Below are 14,531 nucleotides of genomic sequence, written 5' to 3'. Positions count from 1 at the left end.
AAAAAAAATAATACATCCATTGATTTCTATTAACTAAGACTTACCTAAACCTCTAAAAAGTGATATCATGACTTGTGCATATTGGATTCTTGTTGTTTTGGTCTTATTTTATTCAGATAAATATTATCTATTTTTCCAAACTTGTGTGGAGTACTTTTTGTGGTGTTTTCACTGTGTTACTGTATGAGTTATTGCACAAATACTTTACACATTGCCTTCTAAGTTAAGCCTGCCTGTTCTGTGCCAAGCTACCAGAAGAAGAACACAGGATAATTTAGGTTGTGTTGTGACCTCCCCGGACTAGGATTGTGGTCCTTACTTGAACAGGATGCATACCTCTGCCAACTAGAGACCCAATTTATTATATTATATTATAATATACTACATTATATTATATATGTCATGGGCTGCCAGCACTTTGATTTTGGCTCTCAGCAGGAAGTGTCAAGTATAATAAGCATATACTTGTATGTACTTACCTTCACTAGAATTTTATCATCGATATTTTTTCTATATAATTGTAGCACACTATTCAATACTCTCTACACTGGTACCATACATATGTAGCATTACAAGTTTTTTGGCTGTAAAAAGTTTTACAGGTAGGATCGACAAAGAATAAACTTGAATAATAGGAAAATCACATGTACAAAGACTGTTCAGGCAGTTTCTTTCCTACGAAATTATGGAAACACTTATACAATGTCATGGAAATACAAAGCCATAGCACAAACAATATTTTACATTTAGAAAATACTATCTTTTTTAAAAAGCATTTTACAAAGGGACTTAAACTTTGAGCAAAATATAATCACATTAGCTAAAAATTTGTAAACACAAAGAAAATTATTGAGACTGTATCAGAATAGAAACATCGGTCTAGGTGTATGATTCCTGATGTTCACTGAAGAGAATATTTGATTTTTATTAATTCCTAGAAGCAACAGGTCAAAGTTTGGGAGGAATGTTATTGTGTGGGACACCAGTCACCCACAAGCATTAGAGTGCAGATTATTTGCACTGTGGAGTATTCATATGTGTGGGTTGGAATGTTTGTGAAATTTCACAGATATTGTTTTCTACACTTGGAAAACATGTTTCTAGTTGAAAATTTCCATACACTTGCTCGGCATTAAAAATGGGGATGTCTAATAAACTTCCCATATTTATACCAGCAAAATACGAGACTATGAATATTCAGCTTTTTTGTGTAGTGTACTGTTGTGGAAAATTCCACCTCTCCTAGCTTATACGCAATATCATGGAACCTCTAAACTTATAAGGACCTTCGTTGCAATCAAAGCTGGCAGGTTAAATACTCTGTGAAGTATTTCGATGAACTCAGTAGGAGGCTCCTTAAAACTGCTATCTTACTTCACTTTAAGTGAGCACAAGCCTTGGACCTCTGCATGGGATGATGTTTTGCTAACCAAGCCCATTGTGTAAAGAATAAAAGATAATATTTCTGTACAAAACATTTTAAAACTATGTCAATTGCTTACATCTGACTTAAGCTGAAACAGCCCAAAATTTTCAGCAACCCATGCAAAATGCACATGTACGTCGTGGGTCAACCCCTTATGCTGCAAAAACACAACTTTAACAGCCTTGTGCAGTAGTTTGGTGCAGTAATTTGAATCAGTAGGGGAGATAGTGTTTTGTCTGGGATCTAATTCAAAAGCTTTTGATTTATACATCTGAATTCTGATTTTGATTTACATTTTCAGATATGTATAACAGGCTGCTTAAAGTATATTGAACATATTTGCAGTCTTTTTAAGAAAATGTACCAGGGAGTGAATAAGCAACTGATTGCCTTATTTACCTTGTGAAATATAATTTCCCCTTTGTCTCATATATAGTTTGCAGTTCATAATGGACAATATTAAAGAGAGTGTTAAATTTCAATACACTTGTAGCATTCCTAAACTATTCTACAAACAAAAGTCCTAGCTGACAAGTATGCCATCTTAAGCCCTAAAATATATTAAGACTGTTCACTTAGTCAGCCATACTTAAATCCAAAACACAACAACAGGCATGGTAAATTATTTTGGCCCAGGTTCCTCAACTTTGGAAGGTTGCACACATTATGATCCGAACCATGGAGCAGTTCAATCAATAAATTTAAAGTCTCATAAATTCATAATACACAGTATCATCCTTCCATCAAGCCCCTTGTTCCATCCTAACAAAACTGAACAACCTGCTCAACTGATGCTACCAACAAATCTAGAGTGTAAATTGACATATGTCCAAAACTAATGCAAATGCAAGTAACACTGATGAAGTCACAACACCTGCAAACAACATGCATACCTATTGGGTTACTCATATTATACAGAAATACAAAAATAAATTAGTATGAAATAAAATTATACAGGTCTGTTATCTTTTTTTAAAACCATATTTCAACTTGTACACCCAATCCAATTCACACTTAAACAAAAAGGCACACTTTTTCCATCTTAATTCGCAAAACAAAATCACACTTGCAAAACTTTGCACATATTCATCTGGACATTATATGAGTCACAGTAGTGGTAGCAGCCACACACTGTGTAGGTGCACATTGTCCAATTGCTCCTGCAGGTCCTTCCTCAAACAAATTGCAACATTTTACTTTAAAAAATAAATTAACCCAAATTGCATAAATTTCCACAAAATTTACTTTGCTGTATCTGCATGAAAATTGAATGTGTAGTTATATCTCGTATTCAAATCAAGTTACTAAGAAGAGTACCAGTCAGGGCAATTAGGTATTATAGTGGAGTAGAAAAAACATACTTAAGTTTTTCTATTTAGGTTCGGAAGAATATATATAATGCTACATTTGTAAAAGAATAAGTGTCATGGTCCAAATGTTTTACTTAGAAGCCCACAGATGGTGCTACTGAATATCGCTGTGTCGAATACCAAAACTGAGTAGTGTTCATTCCACCTCTTGCCTCTTTCATCCACCACTAGATACTCCCTGCCCCTTTATCTCACACTTGCAGGTTCTTTTTCCTCCATGATTTCTCCCTTTGTCCTTGTTTTTTCCATCTTTCTCTTCCTCTTCCTTTCTCCTTTGTGTGTTTTTCACACTCTTGCTCTAAGTCGAGTCTGATGAGAACAAATAAGGTTTGGTCCCCAAAATGAGTGCCACTGTGCCCCACTGGCGTCCAGGGGTTCAATTTCAAGACACAGTTTACATAAATGACAAAAATCGGAGCAAAAGCAGTGTAGCACAAGTAGAGAATCTTTGGTTTCCAAAGTACGTCTATGGGATGATACAGATGATAGATTTTAAAAGGGTATAGAACTTTCTACTGGGACTCGTCTAGTCTGCCTATAACAGCTAAAATCTTAGGTAGTGACATAGCAATTACCTCCCGTCCCTCCCTCGCCTTCCTTTTAACCAATGAGGCCTCCCGCCTCCCCCCTAGACCCTCCCTTCCCCTTTCAAAACCCCCCCCCCACCCTTATCCCCTCCTGTTCTTTTGTCTAGCCCACGCTAGACGGTTTTCTTTCCCTTTCTTACCTGCACGGCGGGGCTTGGAGGTCGTCGATGGAGGCACTCCTCGGGACGCGGTGCTCCGCGAGGAGTGCTACGGCTGGGTCACGTCTTGAGCGAACGGCATGGCTGCTCGAGAGGCGTGTACTGGGGGCCGGCTGACGGGGTCAGCCGGCCCTCTGTGGCTGGGGCGTTAGTTTCCGGGTTTCCACGCCGCGGAGCCGCGAGGACCGAGGAACTTCAATTTTTGGATGCTGGTCAGGTAGGACGGGCGTTCTGCCCGTGGTTTTTTGGATTTTTACAAGGATTGTAACCTTTTTAGGGTTTGGTGGAGCCCTGTTAGGGGAGGACCAGGGTCCTATATGTAGGATAGTGTTTTGGAATGTAAGACAGTGTTGTTTTGGTTACCATGCCTAAAGCTCCAGCAAAGAGACGTGGTTGTCTCTTCTTCCTCCTCGGAGGTGGGAGGGGAGGGTAGCATTGCTCTTCCTGTGAACCCACAGGTACCTGACAGGGGTACTCCCCTCATGTCTGGTGAGGAAGTGCAGGATATGGTTGAATTGGCGGTCACCAGGGCACTGCAGGCTGGCGTGGCCAGGACTGTTCAGTCTAAGCGTGCGCACTCATCGGTAGCGGCAAGGAAATCCTCATCGGAGAGTGAGGATGAGGCCCCATCAACGTCATCTGGGGGGAAATAGGTTTCCAGAAGAGGTAATGTGGGCAGTGATGACACATGTTCGGGACAGTTTAGGTGTCCCTGTGTTTCAACCTACAAACTCAGAGTCTCATTTATTTCCTCAAATATCAGACGCCTTTTATGTTTGCCATGCCTTTCCAGGGACCTGTGAAGGATATGGTGTTTCGTGAGTGGAAGGATGTGGAGAAGGCTCCGGTTCCGCGATTCCTTCAGAAACTTTACTTACTTGAGGGTGAGGGGGTTTTTCCTCCTTCAATACGCCTGGACTCTATTCTGGCTACTCTCATTGGCAAAACGGCAGTCAATCCGGAGGATTGTGTGCCTACGGATGCCACATACCGTAAAGTGGATTCAGGTCTTAAGAGGGCTTTTGCTGCGGAGGATCTGGCGCTGAAGGAAGGGATTTATTCGGCTTATGCGTCACAATCATTGGTTCAAGGCTTTGATAGACTGGCGGTGGCTGTCCAGGAAGGGGCGGAATGTTCGGAGCTCCTGGCTGGTATGGAACAGCAGGCCAGATTATTGGCGGATGTGTCTTCAGATATAGTCCGTACTTCGGCTCTGGCATCTGGGTCTTTGATTGGGGCTCGTAGGTCCCTCTGGTTGCGTTCATGGAAGGCTGATCCAGGGGTAAAGGCGGCCTTGTTGAGACTGCCGTTTGAGGGTTGTAACTTGTTTGGAGAACTATTACCATCCATACTTTCCATGGCGTTTAAGGAGCGGAAGCATGCCTTACCTTATAAAGGGGTTTCTTCTTCGGGTAAAGGGTGGAAGAAGCATTCCAGTTCTTCTCCTACTAGGGTTGCTAAATCCTTTTCGTTTGGGAAACGGCGTTTTCATCTGCGTTTTTCACCTATGAAGTCTACTCCTGGGACCCGGGGTGGTTTCAAGAAGGGGTCCTGGCATTCGCTGTGGGCCTGGCAGAGGGCCGGTTGGGGGATGACTGTGTCACTTTCTTTCAGCTTGGGAGGCCAGTGTAACCGATCATTGGGTACTAGACATGGTGACCAATGGTTATGTCATAGATTTTGTGTCGGTTCCTCCAGATTCCGGGGTGCATCCCACACCTCTGCCTTCAGAGGGGTCTTGGAGTGGAGCATTATGGGACGGAGTGCGGGACTTACTGGTCATGGGGGCCATTTCCCACGTTCCGCTAGAGGCCCGAGGTCAGGGCACTTATGCGGTCTTGTTTCTTGTGCGGAAAGTTTCAGGGGGATTTCCACCGGTGCTCAATCTGAAGGAGGTGAATACCTGGATCAGGACAGTGCATTTCCGCATGCTGTCCATTCAGACTATTTTTCCATTGGTCAGGCAAGGGGATTTTCTGGTGTCACTGGATCTGCAGGATGCTTGCCCACACGTACCGGGGGCATGGTCCTCTCAAAAGTTCCTGAGGTTTGCTGTGGGGCAGGATCATTTCCAGTTTTGCGTTCTGCCTTTCGGTCTGAAATCTTCTCCCCGAATTTTCACGAAGGTGCTGGCTCCTCTAGTGGCTTTGCTTCATTCTGAAGGGGTGTTTCTGCACCCTTATCTAGACGACATTTTGATTCATGCCCATTCACGAGACCTTTTGCAAAGGCAGGTGGCCCAAGTTCTGGGGGTCCTGCAATAAACACGGGTTTTTGATCAATTGGGGGTAATCATGTGCCGTCCCAGGATCTGGTTTTTCTAGGGGCTCGGTTTCAGCCTATTCTAGGGTTGGTGACTGTGTCCGAAAATAGGTTGGATGCTCTCCAGGCTTTGGTAACGAAGGTATGGTTACTGTCTGCTCCCCGAGCTCTTCTATGGTTGCGACTGCACATTTGGCGTCAGTGATATTTTGGGGTTCTTGGGCACGTTTCCATCCCCTGTGCTTGGTGACGTGGTTCTTGAGTAGGTGGGCTCCAGGGTCCGGTTCTCTGAGGGACGGGGTTCCAGGGTTCGGATTGATTCACAGAGAGTTGCAGTGGTGGTTGGATGCAGACCACCTGAGGGTAGGGGTGTCTTTGTCACCTCTGAGACCCGTGGTGGTGACGACGGATGCCAGCCTCTCCGGTTGGGGGGCATGGATGGGGTCAGCTCAGATTCGGGGGTTTTGGTCCCCTCAGGAGGCGAGTCGGTCTTCTAATTGGCGAGAATTGCGGGCTATATTCCTGGCTCTGGTCCATTTCCAGGATTCCCTGAGGGGATTGGCGGTTCTGGTTCGCACAGACGTCTTAGTGGCCGTGGCCTATGTCGTTCGGCGAGAGTGGTAAATGTTCGGGCGGATCTACTGAGCAGAGTGTTTCCTTCCTCTCAACTTTTCTCTCTCCAGAGGTCTCTGTTTTCGGCATCTGGTTCGGCTTTGGGGTCTTCCAGTGCTGGATGTGTTTGCGTCAGTAGAGAATGCGATAGTGGGGTGCTTCTGCTCCCGGTTTCGGTGTCCCCAAGCATGGGAGGTGGACGGGATGTCATGTCCTTGGCCGCAGGGCCTTTTTATATGCGTTCCCTCCGTTTCAACTATTCAGGGCGTTTCTGTTAGGTGCCAGTGGCTTTGAGTTCTACCTTGCTGGCTTCATGGAGACGTTCAACTTTGCTTTCTTATGGTGGACAGTGGAAGGTGTTTTCATCTTGGTGCTTAAGTCGTGTGTTGGATCCTTCCTGCGCTTCTCTCTTTGAGGTGATGCAGTTCCTGCAGGACGGTGCTCGTTTAGGGTTGTCAGTGGCTTCTCTTCGGGTACTGTGGGCGGCTATTCGGGCATTTAGGGACCGTGGCGTAATCTTCAAGTTGAAGGGCGATTGATGCCTGGATTTTTTCAGGGGCTTATTAGTTTATTTCCTCGCCCGGTACGTTCTCAACCCTCATGGGATCTGTCCTTGGTGTTGGATGTGTTGACGGGGGCCCCTTTTAACCCATTGGGGGACTGTGATTTGCGACGTCTATCTTTGAAGACGTTCTTTTTGGTCACCATTGCTTCGGCTCGTCGGTTGGGGGAATTGGGGGCATTGGCATGTTCCTTTCCTTTTTTGTAAGTTTTTCCCGGTAGGGTGGTTCTGGTTCCGGTGCCTTCCTTTATTCCAAAAGTCAATTCTTCGTTCCATTCCAGGCAGGCGGTCATCCTTCCTTCGTTTTGTCCGGATCCCTCATCAGGGGAGGAGGTCCGTTTGCATTCGTTGGATGTACGTAGGGTTTTGTTGGAGTATCTGCGGGTGGTGGCTCCTTTTCGTACAGGGGATTCTCTGTTTGTTACTTTTGGTCCGACGCGCTAAGGTGAGAAACCTTCCACGGCTTCCTTGAGTCGGTGGGTTCGATCTTTGATTCTGTTGGCCTATTCCTTGAAAGAAGTGGTTCCTCCTCTAGGGATTCAGGGGAGGTCTTCCAGAGGCATGGCGGCGACGGTGGCAGAGCTTCAGGGGACTTCAGTGGTGGATATTTGCAGGGCCGCCACTTGGGCTTCTCCTTCGGCGTTTGTGCGTCATTATAGGCTGTCGGACTTGGGTGGTTTGGAGTCGGTGTTTGGTCACCGGGTCTTATCCTCTATGAGATACTGTTTGGGATGTTCTTGGTGCAGGATATTAAATAAGGGTCTTGCAACTCGATGTCCGTCTCCTGTGTGTTTTTCTTGCTATGTCTCATTGGTTAAAAGGAAGGCGAGGGAGGGACGGGAGGTAATGCTTCCATTTTCTTACGATAATGGCATTACTCCTAGTCCTACTCCCTCGCCTTCCTTTTCCGTTCCCTCCCACCCTCCCGGTACGGACTGTCCGAGTTGCGGCTTGGGCTTGGTTTTTGTACAGGAGGGGATAAGGGTGGGGGGGGTTTTGAAAGGGGAAGGGAGGGTCTAGGGGGGAGGCGGGAGGCCTCATTGGTTAAAAGGAAGGCGAGGGAGTAGGACTAGGAGTAATGCCATTATCGTAAGAAAATGGAAGCATTATCTTCCATCATAAATGCTAAGCAGTAGGAAACATTCTACATTTTTTAAAGGTTGAAAACAATCAACTCTTTAAAACAGACAGGCGAGCAGAGTCATGGAAAAGAGATTGCGGCGCCATTTTGTACACACACTTTGATTTATAAGGGGAGTTCAGAATACAAGTTTACCACTTTCAGGCGAAATTAACACACAGAAGGGAGAATCAGCTCCTAGCCATCTGTTTCATCGCGCATGCAAAGTCATGAAAAATGTAATGTTTATTTTACTGAATGTGAAGATTTGATGCCATATGATATCTGGGCCCGTGTGGAAAGGGTAATCGGTGGCCTCCGCTCGCCATTGGCAGTATAGGAGATTTATTGACAGAGTTAGCCAAACTCCGCTAAGGCTTAATATACAGTGACTGAGCAGACTCCATAGGTGATGAGACAGAGAGGAAAGGAACTCAGTCAAATAACGCCCCTGGGGGCTTTCCAGCATATGGCCCATCAGTCAAGGGTCAAGCCCACACACAAACTGCATGCACTTTACATTCGCATCTGCATGAGTAAGTGGCTGGTCTGCTGCTGCCCGAGCGCTGTCTGAGCAACGTTTACACATGAACCATTTCATACTGATTTTCTTGCAAATGTTCAAAGGTATTATCCTGATTTAAAGAGTGCCCGATACACCTGTTATAATTCTTACTGTAAAATAAAAAACGCAAAACTCAGATCTTAAGACTTTAAATTAGATCTTTAGGTTAGGAGAAAGGATTGTTTTGGGTGAAACATTCCTTTTCAGAATTCAACCTTTCCTTTGTTTGGCTTCGTCCTCTCTTCATTTTAGCACTAGGTACACTTTAGGCTATGGAAGGTTGTGCCTCGCATATTCCTGGACTGCTCTCTAACCTGTGCCCTATAGTGATAAATCAATGATTTGATAGCCCGGTATGCTCTTTCAGACCAGCAGCCCTCTGGGTGTGAATGACCTTCATTATGACCTCTATCTTTCGCTCAATTCATCTGTTTCTACAGTTGCCACAGCTGATGTTTGTGTGAGGCTTCATAATAGAAGTTTCTAAGCTAGAATCTGTAAATATCCGTCCTCGTCTCTTTTTCATTGAAACCTTGTCGGAGAATAAAGCTTTGCCATACGTCACTATCATTCAGCATCTTTTAAACTCCTGTCAAAGTTTTCAAGATTTGCAGAACAGCGGTGCACCAGAAAGTTATTGCAATGTTCTGGTGTTTCCAGGAAGCAGAGCCCACAAAGTCAGTTGCCTAATATAACCGGCTTTCTTTTTGAATCATTTTTTGGACTGTGTGCGCCCCCCGGGCAGCAAACAGAAGGCACTCGGATGGCTGGGGTAAAAATGCTGCCGGCAAACAGGCGATATATTTCAAGCACCATGAAAACATGGATAAGACTGCCCTCTGACCTGTGATTTTACAATGTGATGAGATGATGTAAAAAAACTTTTGACTATCGTACCTTTGCGGCAAGATTAAGAAATGAATATTTCCAGTATGTGCGGTAATTAAAAAAAAAAAAAAAAACTGTAAAAAAACGAAATTGCGCTAAAAACAAACTGGTTGCTATGACGCAATGTGCTTGCTTGGCATTAGATTTCTCCCCTTTATTTTCATTTTCTTGAAATATATGTTTGGAAAACTCTAAACTGCATGCAGACCATGTGTGCTGTCATTATGCCACTAAAAGTTATAGTGGAAACAATTCCTGTTCAATTTAATTGTGCAGAGCTAATCTTTAATTATCTCGGTGGAGCCACTCCATTCATCATTACAATGTATCCACCCATAATTAGCCTTTCTTAATTGTTTTAATTGATGAATATATTATGAATAAGAATGGTCATGAAATGAAGGAAGTAAGGGCCAGATGTAACAAGGCTTTTACGCGTTGCAAAAAGCAAAAATCGCTGTTTGTGAGGTGCAAAACCCACATCGCGATGCCCATTCCCATTTTGCGAGTCTGTAACCTGGTTACCGACTCGCAAAATGGGACTGCAAGTCGTAAATAGGAAGGGGTGTTCCCCTTCCTATTTGCGAGTTGCAGCGCGATGTAGGATTGCTTTGTGACCGCGGTCGCAAATCAATCGCCGTTACCACCAGTGTCACACCTTTGTGAACGGCCTTGAAAACATTTTTTCACCACTGCCTGCTCTAAAAAAATGAAACTCACACGTTTCATTTTTTCATTTTGTAATGCATCTCGGTTTTTTTTAAGGAAACGGGCTGCATTACAAAAAAAAACTGCTTTATTTAAAAGCAGTCACAGACATGGTGGTCTGGTGTCTCTAGCAGGACACCATCCCTGTGAGTGCTGCGAATCGCAAGGGGGTTGCAAATTGCGAACCACCTCATTAAAACTAATGAGGTGGGCCTTTGCGACACCCTTGCGACTCACAGATTGTGTCAGGGACACCATCCTGCATCCTGCATTGCGACTCGCAAATTGCGAGTCGCTCAGACTCACAATTTGCAAGTTGCAATGCAGGAATTTCCTACATCTGGCCCTAAATCACATAGTGTTATTACTTTATAAGTGGTAAACTAATTTATGGGTATGGTCACAAGTGAAAAAAAGGGAAACAAAGCAACATGCTTATTGAGGGAGATCAAAATTTATGTAGGGTTCAAAGGTATATTTCAAAATAAATAACTTCATAAATATCCACACTATAACAAACATGTGAATTTGAAACAGGATATTGTGAAACATCACCACAAGATTATTTTCTCAAGTAAGGTAGGTGTTCATCCGAAATTGAAGTTGCGTGTTTAAGTAAATCTTATGATGTGGGCCTTATAAAAGACAACGTCTTATCTGTGACCCATCCCTCTATTATTATAATAATAAATAGTGCCCCTCAGAATGCTCTGCTTACTAGAGAAGAATGTGGGACATATACTCATTCCTGAGGCCTAAATACCAAGCGTATTACATCATGATAGTGGCTCTCTATTGGCTACCATCAAGACCCTTGTTTAATCACTGAGACAACAGAAAATTCCACAACAAGGCCAAGTGATACAAATAGTTATAAGGCTAATTCAGATCAGTGCCGCCTCTTATCTTTAAAAGTATCTTCCTACGAGCCTAACATGTAGGTACAACCAACGTTTCTTCACATCCCTTTAAAACTAAATTTTCACTTGTGTGGCCACATCAGTCATTCTTGAAGGGATGATACTAGAAGCAACACATTTTTCACAGGTCTAAATGCTAATCAGCTCACATGCTGTATATTTCCAATAATTCCTTGTCAGAGCAATCTACCCTGCTTACCATCTGAACTTTGGTATTTGTGTTTTGAAGCTGTGATGCATTGAAAGTTAAAGAGGCAACAAGCCGTAGTAACATCAAAATCTACTTAACAAATCGTGCTAGGAGAGTGGGAAATTCAAACTAATTAATACATTTCGTCAACACTTTAACTGGTGATATCCATAAGGATTTGAAAACAGCATCTAAAAAGTGTCCAATCACAGGATAAATATTTTTACTGGAAACCTTACATGCAGTGCCGGTTATTGTGAATAAGTGAGTGAAAATACCCCCAAGTTAAAAATGTGTGATTATGATGCTACACATTCGTGTTTCTCCTTTAAAATATAGTTGTTTCAAGGTACCAAATGGCCTGCCTTCAATCTGCCAAATGGAGGGAGAACCAGTGAAGTGACTACAGTTCTCAAAGACAGAGGCTCCCAAGGCAGCAGGTGTTGCAGAGGTATATACTCCAACACATTGATCATGTAAATACCCAACATCAATCCATTGCACAATGATGATAAATGGTAACTAGCACAATCAGATAGAACAGAATACTGATGTAATTTTCTGACATGGTGGTGACATGAGTGTACATTCGGCCATGGTTATAGGATATTATGCACGCAACTGGACAGTGATTGGATATTCTTTTGAAGTAATGAAGTACTTCGGCACCATTCTTTCTATTCCTAACATAAAATGGTAAATCTTATCCCTGTGAAAAGCAAGAAAAGTGATGAGTAACTTATTTGAAAGTCAAATGAATCATTGTGTAAAGTGTATCTCATGAATTAAGAGAGGAACATTGTGCCCATATCAAATAGTGACTAATAAAGCTATTTCCCAAAATCATACAATTACAGTGATGCTACATAAGTGTGCTTTTTTCTGTCAGTAGTGTCAAAGGTGAAGACAATCAAATAATAATGTTTAGTAAAATGTGTGCATGCCCTAGTCACATGAAGGAAAATGTTAATTAAGATTGATGTTCTTAATTATAATTTCCAGTCTTTGCTTCAAGTTCTATTATTTCTCAAATTAATCCTTTCCTAGCACTAAAAACTACTTCTGTACTAAATTAAGCCAAAAGTAATGCAATCAAGAGCACTGGCAAATACCGGATAGTTCTTATATCAAAAGATATTCATATTCTGCTCATGTGAACTTGTGTTCTGGACTTCATAATTAAAAGAACATCTCAAAGTCACGGCATGTTTCTTCCTCTGAAAATAATTCCACCAATAAACATAATTGGTTTACAAGAACATCTGCCTCTGTACCAGTTACTCTGCATCCCATAACCTTTTACAAGGCATTTAAGATTGTAAAAAATGTTAATATGATCTGGTCATAGCATATGTCTGTTCATTTGCTTAAAGACATTTAAGCAACAGACGATGTGATGTTTACAAATGCAAAAAACTTGTATGTGTTCAAGTTCACAATTTTGCATTAAACTGACTTGGTATTTAGTGGATATGAGGTTTTAAGATAATTCTTTCACTATTAGGCTTAGGGTAACAAATTCACTGAATTTATGTACCCTACTACAGGAGAGGGGAGTCTCCATTCAACAATAAGTGAAAAATCAATATGGAGTTAAGAATATTTATTTTAAAAGAAACCTCTTCTCATTCTATGACATCCATACCTCTTGCTAGTGCCAAACAATATCAAAACTGAATGGGTTAATTTGAACATCATTTATAGCCTTTTGTATTCTGATGTTAGTGCTTTCAAACCTATGGTTTCTACAAGGACTTTCATCCTTAGATCTGTTAAGGTAAAGTAGTTTCAACATATTATGTACTCTAACAATAGAATCACCAAAAATCAGCAAATCAAATTCCCTATATGTTAATGATAAATTTTGGCTGAAAGGACATTTTTTTGAAGAAATGAGACCTTGTGCTTCAGTTACTCCGCGGTCTCTCCCTAAACGCTACAGTCCTTTATTGCTATTCATTATTGAAGATGAAGATGGTATGTTCTTCTTCAAATTATTTGTGACTGCCATGAGTTCATCTCTCTATGCCTACAATACAATATTTATTTGTAAATTCTGAAGAGCTAGAAATCTTTAATTCTGCATGGTACTATATGAATCTAGAACTCTATATTTTCCAGATTAGATAAGGGACCCACGAAAGCCAAATATTCAGGGTGAAAGAAAAGAAAATCTATGTTTACTGTGGTTTGTGTGCTGCTAGTGCCTTTTTGGCTGTCACAGAAGGTTGGCTCAACCCTTCTGTAATAGGGACTATTCTGGAGGAGCTCCTACTCTGGTGTGTACTAGAGGGGGAGCTTCTTAAATTGTATGGAGCATCACTCCTCCTTCGCAAAACTCAAGTTCTAGACCTCACCAAGGCGCTGTCAGCCATTTATACTGTCTGTGAATAAGGTTCCAAGGGATCTTTCAAAAATTAACTCATATCTGTGAGCGACCTTGGAACCCAGCCCAAGGTATGCTAATGGGCATTTGTTTAAAGAGGACTACAGATTCCTTTGTGACATCCTTAAGTCTATCCTTACTGGGTGATGATTCTACAGAAGACAATGTAATATGGATGGGAGACCTCATTGTTCAATCACAGTGCAACAGTAAGTCATGTGGTTACAAAAAATAGTATGTAGCTGCTTAGCTGGCCGTTATTTACATAATTAGGTAGCAACTAGTGTAGGGGTCAGTTGGGTACACTTTACGGAATATGCATTGTGTGTGAAAATGCTGAAAATATCAAATATGGATTTAAGTAATTCTGAAAGAATATCAATTATTACGTCTGGTTAGTTTTAAGTATATGTGTATCATGTTTGTAATAAGGGTAGTATGGTGTTGCTCCTTGAAAAATAATTATTTCTGTACTGCCAGGTTTATACATATGAAATGATTCAAAGCAACTGTAACTTTATAAATGACTTATAACATAAATTAGTTAATTGTGCAGTGCATTTTATAGAAGCAATGATTTTAGTGCCTTGAATTATGATTGTCTAGATGTGCAGGGTAGAAACCAGGTGAGATTTTATTGAGTCATTAAAACCAACCAAACTAGCGTCCCTGAGTCTAGAGTGATTGATGTGTGAAATCACTGTTCATTAGTGTTACTGAAAAAGGAAAATTGGCTAAAAAAAAGAAAACATATACAAAGTATATATCATTTCTGAT

At 42.0% G+C, this 14,531-nt stretch overlaps 1 protein-coding gene across 14 annotated transcripts in view; it reads right to left on the bottom strand.

Annotated features, from left to right (window-relative positions):
• ROBO2 (roundabout guidance receptor 2) overlaps positions 1-14,531 on the bottom strand; it is a 709,977-nt gene that overhangs the window by 431,888 nt on the left and 263,558 nt on the right. The window lies entirely within an intron of this gene.

The sequence above is a fragment of the Pleurodeles waltl genome, chromosome 8 (assembly GCF_031143425.1).
Source record: "Pleurodeles waltl isolate 20211129_DDA chromosome 8, aPleWal1.hap1.20221129, whole genome shotgun sequence".
NCBI lineage: Eukaryota > Metazoa > Chordata > Amphibia > Caudata > Salamandridae > Pleurodeles > Pleurodeles waltl.
Note: the sequence above shows the minus strand (reverse complement) of the source record. Positions and strands in the feature narration are given on the sequence as shown.